This window comes from Schistocerca gregaria, chromosome 2, assembly GCF_023897955.1.
Source record: "Schistocerca gregaria isolate iqSchGreg1 chromosome 2, iqSchGreg1.2, whole genome shotgun sequence".
Lineage (NCBI taxonomy): Eukaryota > Metazoa > Arthropoda > Insecta > Orthoptera > Acrididae > Schistocerca > Schistocerca gregaria.
This window is the reverse complement of record NC_064921.1, coordinates 354,729,478-354,754,269: the sequence shown is the minus strand read 5'-3', so window position 1 is coordinate 354,754,269 and position 24,792 is coordinate 354,729,478. Positions and strand designations below refer to the sequence as shown.

General features: G+C 39.4%; 1 protein-coding gene across 6 annotated transcripts in view; it reads left to right on the top strand.

The window, feature by feature from the left end:
• The window catches only part of LOC126337046 (regulating synaptic membrane exocytosis protein 2), a 1,181,006-nt gene that overhangs the window by 518,452 nt on the left and 637,762 nt on the right, over nucleotides 1-24,792 (top strand). The gene's annotated exons all lie outside the window — the stretch shown is intronic.

Sequence of the window (24,792 nt, the reverse complement as noted above, 5' to 3'; positions counted from 1 at the left end):
TCCCACACTATTCCATTGTAAAAATCTCTCATGAGTTTCAAGTTAGTCAGGCAGCTATTAAATAGGGGTTTGTGTGTGTCAGTTTTGTGTCTATAATATGACGTAACCTTTCATGTTGCTCCTCTTAAATTTTAATATTCAGAAAGGTGGAACAACTATTATTTCTCAATTTTGATGGTAATTTGTTTATGCAGCACTTGTGCACACCATCGTAGAATATTGCTCAAATGTGTGGGATCCTTATCATAAAGGACCCGAATGCATGTGAAGAACAAAGCACTAGCTGTCGCAGGTTTGTTTGACTCATAGGAGAGTGCCATGACAATGCTTAAAAACTGAACGTAGAGGCCATTTATCACGTGAAAGATGACTTATGTAGTTTCAAGAACTAGTATTAAGTGAGGAATCTAGAAATGTGCTACAGCACCCTCCTGTAGGAACTGCAAAGATAAGGTTGAACAAATTACAGTGCTTGCAGGCAATTTAAATGGCCATTCGTCCCATAATCCATATGTGAATGAAGCAGGAAGAAACCATAATATGTGGTACAGTGGTAAGTACCATCCTTCATGTACTCCACTGTGGTTTACAGAATATGTATGTGGACATAGAATATGATTTCACTTGAAAAGTATTTCCAACTTAACTTAAAAAATGTTCAATTTTAGAGAAATGGTAGTTACTGGTTGTACAAAATGTTTTATTTAATTACTGGCAATCCGTGCCATATCAGAAACAACTTTTAAATAAGGAGAAAGAAAAAATGCAAAGTAAAGAATAGATAGGAAAATATAATAACACTGAAAGGTGAAGATGTAAAATTAAAATTGATATAATGAGCCAAACTGTCAAGAAAGCAAAAATAAAGGACAAGCAATGAAATGAGAAATAGAGTATATACCACCTGCACTCATACTCAACAAGCTAATGCGTAATGTACAGCTTGGGGTAACCAGAACTGATTTTCTAATGGTAACTTGTAAATGTTGCAGAAAGTAATGACAACAGTTACTTTTCTGAAAACATTTCATCTTATCAGAATATTCTTTGTCTAGTTATATGCACTAGAGTATCGTTTCAAACACTTGACAAAGAGTTCAAGGTATACAACCTTAGGAAGGCAGATCAAGAATGCCTGCAGTCTGCCTGTCGTCTACCCAAAAGCTCTCAAAACTGCCTACAGGAGAGAGAAAGGAAGTATTGGGATGTGCTAGTGAAGGAGCAGGTGATTATCAGTGGCAGTTACAAAATGACTATTAATTATGAAAATAATCACAAAACTGAGAATGAGGAGCATGAGAGGGAGAGAGTTAGAGGAAATGAAAGAACAATACTGAAAAATGGAAGCGTTTCTTATCTGGAGCCATAACAAGAATGCCAGCACCCACTCCCAAATTCACATCACATAGTCCTTCTCAGCTCACTGATAAATGTTCATCTGTTTCCTTGTAAAAACCACAGTCCATATCAAATGCACCAAAAACCAGCATTACTTGTATTTTGAAAGGAATGTAACCCAATTATAACAGGAACCCCTTACAGTCTTGGAACCTGTGAGTGTGAATGCCACTTATGTTGTGGTGAGCGGAAGATATTTGGGTACATTGATAACCTAAAGAAGTAATTACAGACAGATAATACACTGCACAGCTTTACCAGAAACTGATTTGAAGCTCCATTCTTTCACAGGACACCAGAAAACCCATTGCCACTCCGAACTAGCTGTCTCCTTATCACTCAGCCTGTGAAACACCCAAATCCATCCTTCCCATAGGATTTTGACTATCTCTCTGTGCCATGAAGTAAGGGATATCTTACCCAAATCTTACCATCTCTTCTATATATATGCACAGAGAGGTATTATAATCCTGTGGAAAGCTGAAGTAGTTTTTCTTTTTTCAATTTAGACTTATTAAAATTCGATTTCAATGCTTTTATGCCTTTCTGAGCACTTTGTGAATATACATTTGTTTAACATCACTTCAACCGCAGGAAAAATTCTGTTGCATAACATCTCAAATTCAGTAGTTCTGATTCTCTCCCCTTGCCCTCCCCCCTGCTCTCACCCTGTCCCTGCTGTCAGAGGGAGTGGTACAGTGTACTGATGCATACAGTCACTGATCAAGCACTGTATGTATCCATCAATTACTTGTTGAATGCAGTCATATCCCCTTCTTCCCCTACGGTCGCAGGTTCGAATCCTGCCTTGGTCATGGATGTGTGTGATGTCCTTCAGTCAGTTAGGTTTAAGTAGTTCTAAGTTCTAGGGGACTGATGACCTCAGAAGTTAAGTCCCATAGTGCTCAGAGCCATTTTGAACCCCTTCTTCCTGTACAATTTTAGACCTCTAAAGCTCTCTCTTGTGTCATGGATATTACTAACTTATCTTTTAATGCATTCTATCATAGCATCCTTTCTTCTATACCCAGATCAGAATAATGAAATGTTTGATAAACAGAGAATGACCTTTGTTGCACCTTCCATACTGTTCTCAGTCCTCCTGTTGCTCCACTACCTCAGATCTTGAATACAAGTGTTAGCTGAGGAAAATAATTGCATAATTGCAGCCATTAATGGTACTGTTGGCCTTGTTTTGGTTATATATATTGTTTCTTTGATACTGTTGTGCCTTGGTTTGGTTATATGTATTGTTTCTTTCTCTGTTTCTTTATTTTTTTGCAACAAAAGGTCTAAAACTAATCATCAAAGTGAGCAGATGATTGATAAAGCCTTTATGATAGTGCAAAGCAAATTCCATGCTGCACATTTAAAGGAAATACATGAATGTATTCAGTGTTGAATCACAAGGCTGTTGCTGCTGCATCCATTATACTGACTTGGAGTCAACATCACCCTCGTCTTCCATACTTAACTGTCAATCACTTTGTTATTCAGTTTCAGTAGTAGTTTGTTTTCCACATATTTCTTTTTTTCTGATTCTGTGAAGAACTATTTCAGTTGGTAACCTAGCATTACACTTAATTTTCAGTATGCTTCTGAAACACCATCACATCTCAGATGCTTTGATTCTTTTGTTTCCCAGTTTTACCACTACCATACAGTGTTCTGCTGTTTACACACATTCTCAGAAATATTTTTACAAATTGAAGTCCACATTTGATAGTAGTAAATTCTTTTGGTGATGTGTGCTCCTTTTGTCAGTGCTTGTCTACTTCTCATTTCCTTTTGCTACATCTGCCATGCATTATTTTTCTTCCAAGGTAGAAGAATTACTTTTCTTCATCTATTGTATGGTTCCAAATTTTGATACAAAGTTTGTCACTAACCTTATTCCATTGCTCCTCAATATGTTTACCTTTTTTATAATTTACTCTCAACCCATTTACTATGCTTAGAAGAGCATTCATTCCATTCATCTGGCAGTGTATGTTCCTTGAAATTTTGAAGTTACTGTTAGATGATTTGACTTCTTTGTTAATATTTTGATTGACAACCAAGCAGATATTTTTAGGAATATTTTGGAACTTGGTGTTAATAGTGCACATTTATATGTTTTGAAAAACTCAGCTTGATGATATATGCTCATTAATCTAGGCTGCATGACTGCCCTCTGTTGAATTTAGTACTGTCTATCATTAAATTACATTACTACTTTCCATATATCATGAATTCATTTCTTAATGATGTGGAACGTCTCAGTTTAACATAAGGTTTCTTAACACATATCCTCAATTACTGCTTCATATATAAAAGTTCATCTGTTGAGTAGAAAGAATTGTCATTCAGAAATTATTTTAATTTGTTTTTAAATCTTGGTTGGCTATCTGCCAGACTGTTAATGCTCTTTCGTAAATAGACAAAGACTTTTGTGGCGGCATAATTCACCTCTTTCTGTGCCAAAGCCAGATTTAAGCCAGGATAGTGAAGATCATTCTTTCTTCTAACATTGTAGCTAAGCACTTTGCTATTATTTCTGAATTGGGATAGTTCATTAACAACAAATTTCATAAGTGAATGTATGTATTGTGAAGGTGTTGTAAATATCCCTCGTCCATTTAATATACACTCCTGGAAATTGAAATAAGAACACCGTGAATTCATTGTCCCAGGAAGGGGAAACTTTATTGACACATTCCTGGGGTCAGATACATCGCATGATCACACTGACAGAACCACAGGCACATAGACACAGGCAACAGAGCATGCACAATGTCGGCACTAGTACAGTGTATATCCACCTTTCGCAGCAATGCAGGCTGCTATTCTCCCATGGAGACGATCGTAGAGATGCTAGATGTAGTCCTGTGGAACGGCTTGCCATGCCATTTCCACCTGGCGCCTCAGTTGGACCAGCGTTCGTGCTGGACGTGCAGACCGCGTGAGACGACGCTTCATCCAGTCCCAAACATGCTCAATGGGGGACAGATCCGGAGATCTTGCTGGCCAGGGTAGTTGACTTACACCTTCTAGAGCACGTTGGGTGGCACGGGATACATGCGGACGTGCATTGTCCTGTTGGAACAGCAAGTTCCCTTGCCGGTCTAGGAATGGTAGAACGATGGGTTTGATGACGGTTTGGATGTACCGTGCATTATTCAGTGTCCCCTCGACGATCACCAGAGGTGTACAGCCAGTGTAGGAGATCGCTCCCAACACCATGATGCCGGGTGTTGGCCCTGTGTGCCTCGGTCGTATGCAGTCCTGATTGTGGCGCTCACCTGCACGGCGCCAAACACGCATACGACCATCATTGGCACCAAGACAGAAGCGACTCTCATCGCTGAAGACGACACGTCTCCATTCGTCCCTCCATTCACGCCTGTCGCGACACCACTGGAGGCGGGCTGCACGATGTTGGGGCGTGAGCGGAAGACGGCCTAACGGTGTGCGGGACCGTAACCCAGCTTCATGGAGACGGTTGCGAATGGTCCTCGCCAATATCCCAGGAGCAACAGTGTCCCTAATTTGCTGGGAAGTGGCGGTGCGGTCCCCTACGGCACTGCGTAGGATCCTACGGTCTTGGCGTGCATCCGTGCGTCGCTGCGGTCCGGTCCCAGGTCGACGGGCATGTGCACGTTCCGCCGACCACTGGCGACAACATCGATGTACTGTGGAGACCTCACGCCCCACGTGTTGAGCAATTCGGCGGTATGTCCACCCAGCCTCCCGCATGCTCACTATACGCCCTCGCTCAAAGTCGGTCAGCTGCACATACGGTTCACATCCACACTGTCGCAGCATGCTACCAGTGTTAAAGACTGCGATGGAGCTCCGTATGCCACGGCAAACTGGCTGACACTGACGGCGGCGGTGCACAAATGCTGCGCGGCCAACACCGTGGTTCCTGGTGTGTCCGCTGTGCCGTGCGTGTGATCATTGCTTGTACACCCCTCTCGCAGTGTCCGGAGCAAGTATGGTAGTCTGACACACCGGTGTCAATGTGTTCTTTTTTCCATTTCCAGTAGTGTATGTCTGTAAGGTGGTCTTGGGTGGGCTCCAGCTGTTATTCTGACTACACACTTTGTGCAATGAATACTTTCTCTCTTAATGATGAATTAACCTAAAATATGATGTTATGTGAAACCAATGAATGAAAATAGGCATACTAGGCTAACTTACTGATATGTTTATTATCAACATTTCCAATAACCCTACTGCATAAGTAGCTGAACTCAAATATTTTAGCAGATCATCAATTCAGTTTCACATCAATGCACACACCCAGACATTTTGAATATTCTGCCTTAGCAACAGACTTCTGTTCAAAGTCTATATTTAGCAATAGTGTTATGCCATTTACTATACAGAACTGTATATACTGCATTTTCTTAAAATTTAGTGAGTCCATTTGCTGAAAACCACTTAAAATTTTTCTGAAACATGTTATTTACAATTTCCTGTACGAACTCTTGTTTGTTGGGTGCGATTACTGTACTTGTATCATCAACAAAAAGAACTAGCTTTGTATCTTAATGAATATAGAGTGGCAAGTCATTAATATATATTAAGAACTATAAGGGATCCAAGACGGAATGCTGTGGGGTACCACTCTTGATACTTCCGCAGTCAGAGGATCTGCTGATTGTTGCAGACTATCTTTACTGCTAGCTTCAGTCTTCAGCATTCTACCAGTTAAGTATGAATTGAAGTATTTATGCTCACCCCCCCCCCCCCACCCCCCCCATCCATACCACAATACTTAAGCTTATCTAGAAGACTTTCATGATTCATATAGTCAAAAGCCTTTGAGAGATCACAAAAAATCCTGGTTGGTGATGCTTAGTTATTCAGAGCAATCAATATTTGACCAGTGAAGGTGTAATAGCATTTTCTGTTCAAAAGCCATTCTGAAAACCAAATTAACATTTTGTTAGTACTTTGTTTTTAAAAATATGTGAAGCTACTCCTGAACACATTGCTCTCTCAAGAATTTTGGATAAAGCTTTCACAGGCAAGATTGGGCAGTAGTTGTCAGCATCAGACGTATCCCCCCTTGTTATGCACTGGTTTAACAATGGCCATATTTCAGCCTATTGGGAAAAATGCTCTGCTTCAGTGAGCTAATACATAATATTGTAATATGTGGCTGAGAATACTTCCTTATCTGTTGGGAACAAGCTATTAGTGCTCTGTTGGAAATGCCATCAGTTCCATGTGACCTTTTACTTTTGAGTGAATTTACTATTTTCCTAGTTTCAGTTCAATTTTATCAAATTGCGTAGGTATTACCTCTTCCATATACAGCCTTGCATTTTCTAATGAATGTCTTGATTAAAAAATAACTATTAAAAATATTTTCTGTTTCTGACTTTTCATTAATGAATTTTTCATTGAGTTTGATAGAAATCACTCTTCCTGTGCTCCCAGTTGCCCTGTTTCCCTTATAACAAAATTCCAAATTGTTTTAATTTTATTATCAGAGATATTAATATCGGATATAATGCACTTACTTCTGGACTTTGTAATAACTTTTCTTAATGCAGTGCAGTAGTTTTTATAATGTTTGAGTGTTTGTGGATCATTTTTATTTACAAGGTTTTATCCTTTTAGTAAGCCAAGGCTTTTTAGATGGTTTATTACAGTTATGTTTCATTGTCTTCTTAGGGAAAATGTTTTCAGATATACTCACAAAGGTATCATGAAATAGGTTAAATTTTAAATTAGAATCTGGTTCCCTGTAAGCCTTGTCCCAATCTAACTGTTGCAACCTTTCTCTAAATTTGCAGTTGTTAAGTCGTTAACTGAATAAACTGTTTTGGCTGTTTTGAGTTGCTATATGGAGCTATGTCATATGTTGTAACTTGCTGTGCATCATGATCAGAAAGACCCTTCTTAACAGGAAAACTGTTTATTTGATTAAATTTATCTTGTTCTACAAACCCATTTCAGTATACTGCTTTCTTGTACTACCTGACTTGGAAAATCAGTAATTGATGTCAAATTAAAAAAACCAAGTAATACTTCAAAGTCATTCTTTCTGTCGGACTCTTTCAGAAAATCTACATTGTAATCCCAACAAAAAATAATTTTCTTTCCTCTATCTGACAGATCGCACAACAAAGAATCCAAGTTTCTCAGAACTAGCTGAAAATTTCCTAATTGGTACATATACACAGCTACATTTATAAAAGTACCATTATTTAGTTCAAGCTCACAGGCACATGCTCCTATATGTTTCTCTATGCAATTTTTTAGTTTCTAAATTTTTCTCATTATGATAAATTTTAACATATGTGGTAACTTCTCATCTCTCCACAGTATCTCTACTTAAATGTACCGAAAGCTTGTATCCACCTACATTTACCTTTCCCATATCTGTGACTATATGATGTTCAGATAGGCATAGTACATCTGTTCCACCTTCAGTTTTTAAATCTTCTAAACAAACAAGAAGCGCATCTAGTTTGTTTTTTAATACCCTCATACTCAGATACAATATACAGACACAATATGTGAACATTATTTCTTACTGTACTTTTATGATAATCTTGTGATAAACAAATATTATTGTTCGTTGTACTTTTATGAGAATTCTGTGATAGTTAAACATCTATAGCACCTGCCTGTGCGATGTTCTCATTAACTTTAATTTCATTCAATGTTGAATCAATGGACACTGATTTTAGCTTAAAAAAAGAGGTACACCCATGAGTTTCAGTGCCCCACTCCCCTAAATATTTTGCTATCATACTGGCCAGTTAACCCTTCCCTTTCCTGCTGAGATGCAGACCTTACTTTGTGAAGTCCCACGTATCAATAGTATCAACAGGAACCAAACCCATACCTGACAAAGTAGCTGCCCCAATCAGCTGATCTAACTCCATATTGTTTATGATACACCTAAGATTGAAGCAGTGTGTTTAACAATATTATACTATGCATGTTCTCTGTCAAACTGTGCATTTGCAGAGTAAAAGCTTGATAGGTGAGTGGATAAAACTGATTACTGCTGAATGTGACGCTAGTCATATGATGCAATGTAAGAAATAACCCAGTTCCATGCTGTATTCAATTGAAACCAGCGTCCTGATTAATAAATTATTCCACCAAAAATATTTATACAAATTCCTTAATAGCTGAATCCTAAAAGGTTATTGTTATGCCTAAAATTTTGAAGTCCTATGGACATATGATGTTCAGTTATGACTGACTTATAGCTATGCCACACTGACATGGTATTTTGTAGGCTATGGCTTTCTGAAAACTGAGATCATCCTTTACAGAAGAACAGAAGTCTTTGTAGGTGGCTTTGCTTTGCTACAAAGCTCATTTGGGCTTTTGCCTTATTTTGACGTGATTTTCCCAATATACGGTAGGCATCCTGGACTTGAACAGCTTCTTATCCTCTTTATTTTGCAACTGGTCATGTTTACTCTTCTTTAAATCTGTGAAAATCTTTTTAGAGGAGTTGCGCTTTACCTTGAATGCACTTGTCAGTGTTGTAATTCATTTGTAAGAAGTCTCTCTATAAGACACAAGAATACACCAGTGCTCAAAGAATGCTCATTGTGTCTGTGTTATGGGTAGCAGAAGCTAGATGCCTGCAGAACGGATCTGTATGCATGGACTCCCAGTAAAGAGAATGCATTAATGACCTCATCAATTTTCCAAGCATCTAGAGGGGTAGACCATCTTTTTCCTCTTACTTAGCAAATTGGATATTTTTGTGAATTGAATTTAGGTGCTGTAAAAATCTTAATACATTATCTTCTTTCTTAATATCTTTACTAACTTTGGGACCACAATAAACTGACTAGAAAATGTTTGATATGTTTCCTGTCTACTCATATGCTCTCTCTTCACAGTCTTCCATAAAAATGTTTTCTGCCTGAGGGATCATGAGAATATACATGATGACACCATCAATTTGTTTAAAATGGCGTAAAAAATATGTTGATGATAGGGTATGATATAATAATGCTACATATTTTACTGGCTTTAAACTTGTTTGTTTATTTAACCTCATCAGATTAGGGCCTTCAGACCCTCTCTTATATCAGACCAGGTTTTCACACATCTGTATTTTCTACATCATAGCTAAGTGAATAGGTGTGTACGTGTGTGTGGGGGGGGGGGATATAAAATGGAAAACTGAATAAAAATTTGCTGCTTAAATAATTAAAAGGAAAATTTTGAAAGAATGATTGAAAACAGTTGGAAGGTACACATAGCCTGTGTGAACTCTAACTGGCACTAGTATAAAAAGACCTTCAATATTCAATACATTTATTCAAATTTAAACTTACGTACTTCTTTTTCATCTTAACGCCATATTGCATAGAGCTTGGTATGACAATACTGGTTCTGGGTTGCCCCTCTTCTGCTCACGCAAATTATTCTTGTCTCCTTTGATCCTCTTGATGCAGGATTCTCGGCGCTTCGTGGAGAGATGAACAGACGGGTATCATCACCATGAATGTATGAATAATTTTTGCTGTCTTGATAGCTTCTGAACAATACCAATGCGATGGAACTCATGCCATGTCTGGGAACAATGACCATAGTAATCTGGTCCCTTTACTCCCACAAACCAACCAATCATCCCACGTCCACCCATTACCACTTATAGAGACAGACCGACAAATCTAAAGCAATTAAAACATTGAGCATTTCTCTACCTCTTTTGTTATCTACAGCACAGAAGAAAAGAACAAGGGAGAAAAGAAAAGAAATAATAGTAATAATAATATGTTACATTACATTTGCCTCCACTGTGCACTGACATCATATGGAGGTGCACTGTGTCTGAGCTTATTTCTCTTTTTATGGGTTGATAACCCTGGCTGGTATGGGCATAGCCTTCATTTTATGGCCATTGGAGTTATCCTATATGATTACCAATTTATATAAGCATGTCAGCTCCCTTAACACATACATACATAAGTTGTCCTTCATAACAAAGTGCTTGCTGTAAGCACATAGTCCCATTATTGTCAGTCAGTATGTGCCCAGTGTTAAGCTTGCGAAGCATGCATGCACAGCTCAATGTCCATTGCTGTCCCTGCTCACTTTCACGTGATTAATACAAAGTCAGAGTGCCCGTTGTGTGTCCACATGGACTTCACTGAACAAATTTGTGAAGCTCATGTTCAGCGGCATGATCCTTTGTGAAATCTTTGATGCGACAACAACCGGTTTCCATATCAGCGGCCCAAGAAATGTATTTCGCTCGCAGTTATTCATTGGGGACACCAGCCGTAAATCTGACATCCGCCAACAAGAAAAGTTTCTTGCTGCTTCTACAATGTTGTCGAGCAAAGAAAATTCATGGTACATTAAATATTCTAACTTTTTAGTTCATCACAAACACACTCACATATATCACATGCAAACTTAACACTTTGCAGGCAGGTTTCGTATGTTTTTGCACTTTGTTTTTGAGTGTCTCTCATAATACTGCATTACACAAAGTTTTTGTAGTGTCCTTTCCACATACTATACACATAACAAAAAATTAAAAATACAACTACAAAAATAAACTTTTATATACAATGCAGTCTGATTGTCATTTTGTTATAGTACATTCTGTTCAATTATAATTTCGCTACATTGTTCAATTCCAATTATATGAGTACACTTTTTTGCTCTTGTTTGCCTTTACATTCTTCACATAACATTCATACTATAAAAGACTCGTTTTTCTTTTATGGCATAAACTGACATACATTTCATTCCAATTCACACGATTTCTTTTCGGAGCATATTTATCAGTTTTAAAGAATTAAAGAAGTAAACAACAGTCACTACAACAGATTCTATGTGCTGCTTAAATAACTACGCAAGGCCTCTCCTCTTTAGCATTTTCAAGGAAGGATCTCCACACTACAGGGTTGAGGAATCATGGAAAGGCATTCATGTGCTCAGTTACATCTCTTTACTAGACTTAATTGTGATCCCCAGAACAAAAATAGTTTGTTGTTTATAAACATAATGTCAACTTGATGATACCCATCGTATTGAATACGTATTCAGTATTTAGAGTGCACCTCAGAATTTACTTGTTATGTTCATTGTATTTAGGATAATTATTTCATATACTGAGCTATACAGAGTTGTACAATGAGTGTACAATGTTCCTAAAACAGTGTTTACATAAGCAGCAAACATGTACAAAAATTTCAATGTAAATCAGGTGTTTCATGCTTTCATGAGTAGTTGATGCTCACAGTAGCTAGGTTTCGACCCCTTGATTATTTGGTAGTGCTCCACCTTAGTTCAGCATCGCGATTGGCGACATACTGCAACTGTAGTCTTCTACACGTATTTTCACACTATCACTTTCATACATATCATAGACTTACAACTATATTTACTTGTGGCGCAGCCCTTTCTTATGTTTATATGGTACCTAACACTTGACAGGCATTTATCTTTCTTCACTTCAGGACGTGTTGGTGCATCATTCCCTGGAATAAAAAACTTAATACTAACTTAAAACTAAATCTTCATAGATAAGTGTACAGTGGCTCAATGGTCACTAATACCTCTTTCATATATTCAGCCATGTATTCATTTACTTCAGTGTGCAGTCGTGATATCACAAATTCATTTAATTTCATGTGTGCATCTCTACTTACCTTATAAGCATGAAAGATAAACTGTATTATGGGCATAGTGCGACTTCATATTCAGCTTGTCACTTATACTGAACTCGCTTGTTTACCTGCAGCAAGAGTTTTCTGGTGTCTCAATTCTAATTAGTGCATGTATTTACAAAACTTAAATTTTTAATTTTAATACATAGCTATAATGTACGCAGTAATGTAACTTCAGTAAATATTTTGTAGTTTAGTATCCCTTTCTGTGTATATAATTCCTTAGCTTATCTTTGTTTGTGTGTATTGTGTAGATAGTTATAGTTGTAGTATAGACTCTCCCTTAATTTTCTATGTCCTAGTTTATGCAATAGGCTTTAAAAATGCTAGTGCAGGTTCTAGCTCATAGGGTTTGTTTTGGAAGCTCCAACACTTTCAGCTGTGTCTGGCATGCATGTGCCTGCGGTTTGTTGACTAGCTTTCTCCTTAATGCGCATGCACTGCATCACTTTGTTACCACTGACTTAGAACTGGGCTACGTGCAAGGCGAAGTGTCGTGTTTAAAGTATCGTCGTCTCTAGACACATTAAAGCAAAATTCTTCCTTGTTACATCCACTCATCTTATCATTTACACATTTGGCATATAAGGCTGGGGAAAAAATAAATTAAAAAAAAATCCTTAACAGCTAACAACATAAATTCTGGAATATGATTTTCCAGCATCCTAAATCTAATATTATTGTACGTCTGTATGACTTAGAGAGTATACAGCCCTTCTTAAATACATAAACGTTCTCAAGTCTTTGGTGGGTAAAGGTCTTTGTCTTTATCCATGTTCGCATGTGCAAACCTGTATGTTCCGGGGTAGGGGATTTTGGTAATTATCTATGGTCCGGTGTATATTAATTATTAAGTGCCACTTACAGTTTAGTTTTCCAATTTTTGTTGATTTGGGATGTGTTTTAAGTAACACCCTTTGTCCCCTGTAAAACAGTTGTATATTTTAGCTTTCTGTTGTAAATACCTTTCCTATATTTAGCCCAGGTTTCAAGGTTGATTACTGCTTGTTGTATTTTATCATCCAGTGATAATTCCAGTGTCAGTATATTGCAATTGAACATCAGCTCATTTGGTGTAAATGCAGTTGATGTATGGGGAAGACTGTTAACAACTTGTAAGAAAGGAGTGACATATGCAATCCACTTTGTATGTTCACGAGGTATATAGGTCCTCACAAACCTGTTGAATTCCTTAAACACCCTTTTTTGTGGAGGATGCTTCAGGATGAAATTTAGATACTCAAATGTGTTTGATTCAGTTGGAATCTACAAACTCTTTCCATTTACATCCCACAAAATATGAGGCATTATCTGTTAACTTGACTTCTGGTAGTCCTACCCTTGCAAAATAATCCTCTTTAATTCATCTTGTAATTGAACTGGCTGTAACTTTCTGTACAGCATACAGTTTTGCATATTTTGTGAAAATATACAGGCCTACTATATATTTTACTCCCCCTTTACCTCTGGGATAGGGTGCAGCCACATCCAACAACACCTTTCCTAGAGGTTTCTTAGCCACAATGGGCTGTAGTTATATCTGTTTGGAGATTTTAGAATGTTTTGCTTTCTGGCAAACAATACAGTTTCTTACCACCTGTAGTACTCTTCATCTAAGGTTGGGGAAATAACAATATTTAGCTATTTTATAAGTCCATTTTGCAGTGCCATAATGGCCCCAAGTAATTTATGTGTATGAGGTAAAATCACCCACATATTTCTCCGGCAAACACATGCGTCATTTCTCTAGTTCGGGAGGTTTCCTATGGAACAGAACACCTTTGTGAATAGTGAACAACCTTTTTAATGTTTCATCGCCATTATGTAAAAGTTATGCTCTTACCTTAGTCCACCATGTGTCTTCCTGCTGTAATTGCTCCATATGTTTGCACATGTGGGCATAGTATGGTCAGAGTGTTTAGTCCTCCATCAACATAGCTCTTATTTCACCTTCCTGCTCTAAAATATCATTGAATTCGTCTAAGCCTTGTGGTAGTCAAGAAAGAGCATCAGCTATTATGTTTTGATTTCCTTTTATGTATACTATTCCAAAGTTGAATTCTTGAAGATACATACACCATCTGGCTATCCATTGGTGTAGCAATTTAGAAGTTAACAAAAATGACAGGGACTGATGGTCACAGTACACTTTTGTGTGTTTACTCAAAAGGAAATATTCAAACTTTTATAAGACCAAATTACAACCAAACCTTCTAACTCCGTGACTGAATATGAACGTTCAGCTTCGGATAAGGTGTGACTGGCAAAGCTAATTACTTTAGGGTTTGAGATTTCCTTCTTCTTCTTCTTCTTCTTCTCCTTGCTCTTCTATCTTTCGAAAAAGGCATGCACCCAGACTGTGAGGAGACACATCAGTGCATAAACAAAAATCTTTCTTCATGTCTGGTTGAGATAAAATATTAGCATTTAATAGGGCTCACTTGATGTTTTCGATATCAGTTTGGCATTGTCCCATACCCAAGGGCTGCTTTTCTGGAGAAGATTGAGTAAAACATCACTGTCCATAAGTTGGTTGTGAATGAATTTCCTGAAAAATGACACTAGGTCCCAGTATATACTTTAATTGTTTCTTGTTTTGCAGAATAGATCAGTTCCTAATGGCATCAAGTTTTTTAGGATCTGGCAGTATGCTCTCCAGAGAGATAATGTATCCTAAAAATTTACCTTTTCTTGTCTGAAATCAGATTTCTTGAGATTTGCTGTTACTCTATATTCAGAAAAACAGCTCAGTACTTGATCAATTAATCTTAAATGTTCTACCAAAGTAGGTGTAGCGTCTAAAAGGTTGTCCAAGTATCCTGTTACCTTGGTGAAATGTTCAGGCCCAAGCACTCTGTCAACTGCAGAGATAAATACACCTGCACTTACATTCAATCCAATAGGTAATACTTGAAATTTGAAGCTCCTGTGCCCACATATGTAGGCGGTATATTTATGACTTTCTTCATGTAGTTTTATTCGCCAATATGAAGACCGGAGGTCGATTATAGTAAAAAATTTGGCATATGGAATTTTTATTAAACTGTTCCTCTAAATTGTCTGGGTATGTTCAGACTGGTACAATAATCTTATTAATATTATGTGTGTCGAGGACAAAGCACACCTTGGCCTTTGGCTTACTCACAGCCAAGATAGGACTACAGTAAGGGGAAAACTATGGTTGTGTTATGTCCCATTCAAGCATCCTGTCAATCTCTTTTCTTACTGATTCCCTCTTTGTCCATAGTATAGGGTATGAGGTAGAACAAAAAGTTTCATGAGGATACACTTCATTTTATATACGAAATCCTTAATAATACCTGGTCTTTTTTCAAATATATAAGCATGTATCAGTTCCCTAAGTTCCACTTGCTGTTCTTTAGACAAGCACTTTGATTCACTTACCTTTGTGTTTATTGTGTCAACATTTATTTCTACAACTGTTCGTTACTGTATGTGTTGACAAACATAATTATGGGAGTTACCAATTGAACTTCAAGGTTGTGAGTAACTTTAGTTTTACATTTATTAGTACTTCCCCTGATCAGGTCTATTACAAGTAATTGGTTATTTACACTGAAATGACATTGCCCTTTTCCTACATTAATTTGAACTTGGTATGTCCTAAATGTATCCATACCATTTAAACAATCAATTATTAATTTCTCTACTTTCCAAAAATTGCATCATACAGAAAACAGTATGGGAATTAAGACTTGTGTCTTGACTCCTTTCGATTTCTGACCAGTGGCAGTTGGCATCTTGCAATTTTGTACTGGCAGTATGGGTATATACCCACGTTTTTTCACTTCTTGAAAGAATCCCTGCGACATCAAGTTAGTCATAGCACCTGTGGCAAGCACAATGGGTACATCAAGGTCAAATATTTTGGCTTTAATAGTAGCTTTTACCTTGCTCTATGTCAAGTTTTTCTGCGTACCCTCATTACCTTGATACAGATCATCTCTCACATCATTACCATTATCGTATCTGATAAAGTCTTGATGAAGCTCGTGCCCCCACTCCCCTCCAAGGTCAGAGAATGGGGGCCTACTGTGACCAGTTCAAATTTTCCAGGGTCGCGGTGGCATCAATCTCTAGTTTACACGTAACTTCCACTATCTTGACCCTTGGTGTTTGGTTATGCCAATTAGTGTCCTGAGAGGCTCTCAACTGAAATTCTTGTTGCCTCTGCATGTTATTTGCAGGGTGTATACGACCCGGGACAACCGGGAGATCCATGAAAAACCCGGGAATTTTTTCATCTGGTAGAAAAACGGGAAAAACTCGGGAATTGTTTAGAATTCTGGAAATTTTTCTTTATTTTAGTTTTCAGTTACATTTTTGTGATTTTTGTCTAGTAAGAACCAATATTCTAACAAAGGATATTACTGTATCCCGCTACTGCAGAATAATATGGCGGGGGAGGGGGAGGGGGGGGGGGGGATATGAAAATAAAACTTAAGTTGCGAGGGAAATGCAACGTATACAAAACAACAAAACGGTGCTCATACAAGCGTCTGCCAACAGCAAAGTGTGTCAAAGGCTTTAGGAAGACTCAATGCTTTATAACAACAAATTGCCTCCGATAAGCTTAACATGACAACTGTTTAAATTAGATTCGTTTGAGCAGTTGTGGGCGGGCTCTTGCGCATGTGTAGTTGAGTCGTGTATGAGTAGTACCTTCTCCCACTTCCGGTCACAGAAGTGTGGCTGGGCGCCACTACTTAATATTACCCCGGTTCGGAAATCTGTGGCTGATGCACAGAGCAGTCTGAGTTGTGGATGGGTGGTGGGTCATCTCCACGTGACCTGTGTTTACGTTCAGTGATTTTGTTGTTTCCTCTTCGTTTATTGCTCTCACATTAAATGTTAACAAAATGGATTTTTGTGGCCGGGAGCTATAAAATGAATTGAATATCTTCCCATAATTACGGAAGGCTAAAATATGTTGTTAGTTTCAGATTTTATTTCCACCTTTCTGACAGTCAAGCATTAATGGCCTTATAGAACAGTGAAGTTATTTTTGCCGGTTTGCTAAAGAGGTAAGCTTTTATTAATCTTTTCTGCTGAGGCAGTCAATTTATTTGAAACGAAGTGTTTAATTTCACACTATTGGCTAGTTTCAACTGTTCGCTGCATTTCAAGTGCACGTATGGCATTATGCCATAATAAAGAACCAAACATGAAATAATACAGTACTGATACTCCAAGAAAATTTACATACGAATGTGCGTTTTAATCCGAATTATGCATTTTAGTATGGTTCACGAAATTCCAACGCTCTTGAAGTATCCTCTTTTGTCTTGATTCTTTTATGTCATGATGTAAGATCTTTTAATGTTTTACATGTACGAACGTAAGGGCTTCCTGCGTCATTGTAGCTGCACAAGCGTGGTGACGCATCTACATCTACATTTATACTCCGCAAGCCACCCAACGGTGTGTGGCGGAGGGCACTTTATGTGCCACTGTCGTTACCTCCCTTTTCTGTTCCAGTCACGTATGGTTCGCGGGAAGAACGACTATATGAAAGCCTCCGTGCACACTCGAATCTCTCTAATTTTACATTTGTGATCTCCTCGGGAGGTATAAGTAGGAGGAAGCAATATCTTCGATACCTCATCGAGAATCGCACCATCTCGAAACCTGGCGAACAAGCTACACCGCGATGCAGAGCGCCTCTCTTTCAGAGTCTGCCACTTGAGTTTGCTAAACATCTCCATAACGCTATCATGGTACCCTGTGACGAAACCTGCCACTCTTCTTTGGATCTTTTCCATCTCCTCTGTCAAGCCAATCTGGTACGGATCCCACACTGATGAGCAATACTCAAGTATAGGCTGAACGAGTGTTTTGTAAGCCACCACCTTTGTTGATGGACTACATTTTCTAAGGACTCTCCCAATGAATCTCAACCTGGTACCCCCCTTCCAACAATTAATTTTATATGATCATTTCACTTCAAATCGTTTCACACCCATACTCCCAGATATTTTACAGAAGTAACTGCTACCAGTGTTTGTTCCGCTATCATATAATCATAAAATAAAGGATCCTTCTTTCTATGTATTCGCAATACATTACATTTGTCTATGTTAAGGGTCAGTTGCCACTCCCTGCACCAAGTGCCTATCCGCTGCAAATCTTCCTGCATTTCGCTACAATTTTCTAATGCTGCAACTTCTCTGTATACTACAGCACCATCCGCGAAAAGCCGCATGCAACTTCCGACACTATCTACTAGGTCATTTATATATATTGTGAAAAGCAATGGTCCCATAACACTCCCCTGTGGCACGCCAGAGGGTACTTTAACGTCTGTAGATGTCTCTCCATTGATAACAACATCCTGTATTGTGTTTGCTAAAAACTCTTCAATCCAGCCACACAGCTGGTCTGATATTCCGTAGGCTCTTACTTTGTTTATCAGGCGACAGTGTGGAACTGTATCGAACGCCTTCCGGAAGTCAAGGAAAATAGCATCTACCTGGGGGCCTGTATCTAATATTTTTTGGGTTTCATGAACAAATAAAGTGAGTTGAGTCTCACACGATCGCTGTTTCCGGAATCCATGTTGATTCCTACAGAGTAGATTCTGGGTTTCCAAAAACGACATGATACTCGAGCAAAAAACATGTTCTAAAATTCTATAACAGATCGACGTCAGAGATATACGTCTATAGTTTAGCGCATCTGCTCGACGACCCTTCCTGAAGACTGGGACTACCTGTGCTCTTTTCCAATCATTTGGAACCTTTCGTTCCTCTAGAGACTTGCAGTACATGTCTGTTAGAAGGGGGGCAAGTTCTTTTGTGTACTCTGTGTAGAAACGAATTGGTATCCCGTCAGGTCCAGTGGACTTTCCTCTGTTGAGTGATTCCCGTTGCTTTTCTATTCCTTGGACACTTATTTTGATGTCAGCCATTTTTCCATTTTTGTGCGAGGATTTAGAGAAGGAACTGCAGTGCAGACTTCCTCTGTGAAACAGTTTTGGAAAAAGGAGTTTAGTATTTCATCTTTATATGTGTCATCCTCTGTTTCAATGCCATCATAATCCCGGAGTGTCTGGATATGCTGTTTCGAGCCACTTACTGATTTAACGTAAGACCAAAACTTCCTAGGATATTCTGTCACGTTGATACATAGAATTTTACTTTCGAATTCCCTGAACGCTTCACGCATAGCCCTACTTACGCTAACTTTGACATCGTTTAGGTTCTGTTTGTCTGAGAGGTTTTGGCTGCGTTTAAACTTGGAGTGAAGCTCTCTTTGCTTTCGCAGTAGTTTCCTAACTTTGTTGTTGAACTACGGTGGGTTTTTCCCGTCCCTCACAGTTTTACTCGGCACGTACCTGTCTAAAACACATTTTACAATTGTCTTAAATTTTTTCCATAAACACTCAACATTGTCAGTGTCGGAACAGGAATTTTCATTTTGATCTGTTAGGTAGTCTGAAATCTGCCTTCTATTACTCTTGCTAAACAGATAAACCTTCCTCCCTTTTTTTACATTCCTATTAACTTCGATATTAAGGGATGCTGCAACGGCCTTATGATCACTGATTCCCTGTTCTTCACTTACAGAGTCGAAAAGTTGTCCCAGTCTATATCTGGTAAATTGAAATCTCCATCTAAGACTATAACATGCTGAGAAAATTTATGTACAATGCATTCCAAATTTTCTCTCAGTTGTTCTGCCACTAATGCTGCTGAGTCATGAGGTCGGTAAAAGGAGCCAATTATTAACCTAGCTCGGTTGTTGAGTGTAACCTCCACCCATAATATTTCACAGGAACTATCCACTTCTACTTCACTACAGCGACAAACATGCCACCACCGGTTGCATGCAGTCTATCCTTTCTAAACACCGTCTGTGCCTTTGTAAAAATTTCGGCTGAATTTACCTCTGGCATCAGCCAGCTTTCTGTACCTATAACGATTTCAGCTTCGGTGCTTTCTATCAGTGCTTGAAGTTCCGGTACTTTACCAATGCAGCTTCGACAGTTTTCAATTACAATACTAATTGCTGCTTGGTCCCCGCATGTCCTGACTTTGCCCCGCACCCTTTGAGGCTGTTGCCCTTTCTGTACTTGCCCGAGGCCATCTAACCTAAAAAAAACGCCCAGTCCACGCCACACAACCCCTGCTACCCGTTTAGCCGCTTTCTGTGTGTAGTGGACTCCTGACCTATCCATCGGAACCCGAAACCCCACCACCCTATGGCTCAAGTCGAGGAATCTGCAGCCCACATGGTTGCAGAACCATCTCAGCCTCTGATTCAGATCCTCCACTCAGCTCTGTACCAAAGGTCTGCAGTCAGTCCAGTCATCAATGCTGCAGTTGGTGAGCTCTGCTTTCATCCCGCTAGCGAGACTGGCAGTCTTCACCAAATCAGATAGCCGCCGGAAGCCAGAGAGGATTTCCTCCGCTCCATAGCGACACACATCATTGGTGCCGACATGAGTGACCACCTGCAGATGGGTGCACCCTGTACCCTTCATGGCATCCGGAAGGACCCTTTCCACATCTGGAATGACTCCCCCCGATTTGCACACGGAGTGCACATTGGTTTTCTTCCCCTCTCTTGCTGCCATATCCCTAAGAGCCCCTATTATGCGCCTGACGTTGGAGCTCCCAACTACCAGTAAGCCCACCCTCTGCGACTGCCCGGATAAGCAGCCATCTCCGGCCGAACATCAGTATCAGCCAGAGGCAGAGCCTGAAACCGGTTTGTCAGACAAACTGGAGAGGCCTTCCGTTCAGCCCTCCGGAATGTCTTTTGCCCCCTGCCACACCTCGAAATGACCTCCCAGTCTACCACAGGTGAGGGATCAGCCTCAATGTGGGCAGTATCCCGGGCAGCCATAGTCTTAGTCCGATCGGGGGATGCGTGGGACGAGCAGGCCGTCCCCGACAAACCCCCGTCCGGACCCCACAGTGATGCCCATTGTCAACAGCCTCAAGCTGTGTGACCGAAGCCAACACTGTCTGAAGCTGGGAGCGAAGGGATGCCAACTCAGCCTGCATCCGAACACAGCAGTTGCAGTCCCTATCCATGCTTGGAATGACATGGGGTTTTATTTGCTAGACGCGTGAAAGATCCTTTCCACGTCCTTTTCCTTCACCCTTCTTCCTTCCCCTTCAGTCCTTCCGCCTGAAGAAGGATCCACTGGCTCTGAAAGATTGCCAAATTACATCCGTCTTTTATGTGTGTGTTCAGTCACCATTTGGTGAGTAGATTTTTAATCTATCCAGTTAAATAATTTTGTCAATAATTGATTGTTTTCGTTGTTACGTATGTATGCTTTGATTGATTACAATACTATCATCATCTGTTGTGTATTAGATGGAAAATTGTTTATGTATACGAGGAACAATAGCGAACCTAAGATTGAGCCTTGGGGAACACTATACATGATTTCTTCTCAGTCAGACTACATTGGTTGAATTATTAAGCACAACTTTCTGCATTCTTTCAGTTAGATATGATGTTATCCTTTGTTTGGCTATACCATGAATCTCATAAAACCCCACTTTATGTAGGAAAATTTTGTGATTCACACACTTGGATGCCTTAGATACATGACAGCAAATACCAACTGGTGCTAAGTGAAATGGCGTACTAGTAAATGACATATTCAGTAGAGCAAGTCTTCAGAATTCCAAACTGTGTTTTACTGAGAATATTTCTGTTACTCAGGTGATGTACTATTCTAGAATACATCGCCTTAGAAATTTTGGAAATTATGACAATAGTGAAACAGGTCAGTAGTTATTAACATCTCTCCTATAACCGTTTCTTAAAAAGGAATTCAACAATGCCATATTTCAGTCCCTGGAAAAATGCCTTGAGTTAACAATGCATTACATATTTCAGATAAGACAGGGCTTATTATATGCTATCAATACATTCATGTTGTTGTTGTTGTCTTCAGTCCTGGGACTGGTTTGATGCAGCTCTCCATGCTACTCTGTCCTGTGCAAGCTTCTTCATCTCCCAGTACCTAGTGAAACCTACATCCTTCTGAATCTGCTTAGTGTATTCATCTCTTGGTCTCCCTCTACGATTTTTACCCTCCACGCTGCCCTCCAATGATAAATTTGTGATCCCTTGATGCCTCAGGACATGTCCTACCAACCGATCCCTTCTTCTAGTCAAGTTGTGCCACAAACTTCTCTTCTCTCCAATGCTATTCAATACCTCCTCAGTAGTTACGTGATCTATCCACGTTATCTTCAGTATTCTTCTGTAGCAGCATATTTCGAAAGCTTCTATTCTCTTCTTGTCCAAACTAGTTATCGTCCATGTTTCACTTCCATACATGGCTACACTCCATACAAATACTTTCTCAAACAACTTCCTGATACATAAATCTATATTCGATGTTAACAAATTTCTCTTCTTCAGAAACGCCTTCCTGCCATTGCCAGTCTACATTTTATATCCTCTCTACTTCAACCATCATCAGTTATTTTACTTCCTAAATAGTAAAACTCCTTTACTACTTTAAGTGTCTCATTCCCTAATGTAATTCCCTCAGCATCACCCGATTTAATTTGACTACATTCCATTATCCTCGTTTTGCTTTTGTTCATGTTCATCTTATATCCTCCTTTCAAGACACTGTCCATTCCGTTCAACTGCTCTTCCAGGTCCTTTGCTGTCTCTGACAGAATTACAATGTCATCGGCGAACCTCAAAGTTTTTACTTCTTCTCCATGAATTTTAATACCTACTCTGAATTTTTCTTTTGTTTCCTTTACTGCTTGCTCAATATACAGGTTGAATAACATCGGGGAGAGGCTACAACCCTGTCTCACTACTTTCCCAACCACTGCTTCCCTTTCATGCCCCTCGACTCTTATGACTGCCATCTGGTTTCTGTACAAATTGTAAATAGCCTTTTGCTCCCTGTATTTTACCCCTGCCACCTTCAGAATTTGAAAGAGAGTATTCCAGTCAACATTGTCAAAAGCTTTCTCTAAGTCTACAAATGCTAGAAACGTAGGTTTGCCTTTTCTTAATCTTTCTTCTAAGATAAGTCATAAGGTCAGTATTGCCTCACGGTGTTCCAACATTTCTACGAAATCCAAACTGATCCTCCCCGAGCTCCGCATATACCAGTTTTTCCATTCGTCTGTAAAGAATTCGCGTTAGTATTTTGCAGTTGTGACTTATTAAACTGATAGTTCGGTAATTTTCACATCTGTCAGCACCTGCTTTCTTTGGGATTGGAATTATTATATACTTCTTGAAGTCTGAGGGTATTTCGCCTGTCTCATACATCTTGCTCACCAGATGGTAGAGTTTTGTCATGACTGGCTCTCCCAGGGCCGTCAGTAGTTCTAATGGAATGTTGTCTAGTCCCGGGGCCTTGTTTCGACTCAGGTCTTTCAGTGGTCTGTCAAACTCTTCACGCAGTATCCATTTCATCTTCATCTACATCCTCTTCCATTTCCATAATATTGTCCTCAAGTACATTACCCTTGTATAAACTCTCTATATACTCCTTCCACCTTTCTGCCTTCCCTTCTTTGCTTAGAACTGGGTTTCCATCTGAGGTCTTGATATTCATACAAGTGGTTCTCTTCTCTCCAATGGTCTCTTTAATTTTCCTGTAGGCAATATCTATGTTACCCCTAGTGAGATAAGCCTCTACATCCTTACATTTGTCTTCTAGCCATCCCTGCTTAGCCATTTTGCACTTCCTATCAATCTCATATGATCGAATTTTATGAGAGTTGCTTTTTCAACATACTGCCATGATTTTTCTCTTGAACTGTTTGCCCTATATATATACTTTCTACTGTATATAATAAATCTGTATTAAGTATATTTGCTACAGGGTGTTTCAAAAATGACCGGTATATTTGAAACGGCAATACAAATTAAACGAGCAGCGATATAAATACACCGTTTGTTGCAATATGCTTGGGACAACTGTACATTTTCAGGCAGACAAACTTTCGAAATTACAGTAGTTACAATTGTCAACAACAGATGGCCCTGCGGTCTGGGAAACTCTATAGTACGATATTTTCCACATATCCACCATGCGTAGCAATAATATGGCGTAGTCTCTGAATGAAATTACACGAAACCTTTGACAACTGCTTCAGCTGTTCAATTGTTTCTGGATTCTGGTGGTACACCTGGTCTTTCAAGTGTCCCCACAGAATGAAGTCATAGGGGTTCATGTCTGGCGAATAGGGAGGCCAATCCACGCCACCTCCTGTATGTTTCGGATAGCCCAAAGCAATCACATGATCATCAAAATATTCATTCAGGAAATTAAAGACGTCGGCCGTGCGATGTGGCCGGGCACCATCGTGCATAAACCATGAGGTGTTCGCAGTGTCGTCTAAGGCAGTTTATACTGCCACAAATTCACGAAGAATGTCCAGATAGCGTGATGCAGTAATCGTTTCGGATCTGAAAAATGGGCCAATGATTCCTTTGGAAGAAGTGGCCGCCCAGACCAGTACTTTTTGGAGGATGCAGGGATGATGGGACTGCAACATGTGGCTTTTCGGTTCCCCATATGCGCCAGTTCTGTTTATTGACGAAGCCGTACAGGTAAAAATAAGCTTCGTCAGTAAACCAAATGCTGCCCACATGCATATCGCCGTCATCAATCCTGTGAACTATATTGTTAGCGAATGTCTCTTGTGCAGCAATGGTAGCGGCACTGAGGGGTTGCCGCGTTTGAATTTTGTATGGATAGAGGTGTAAA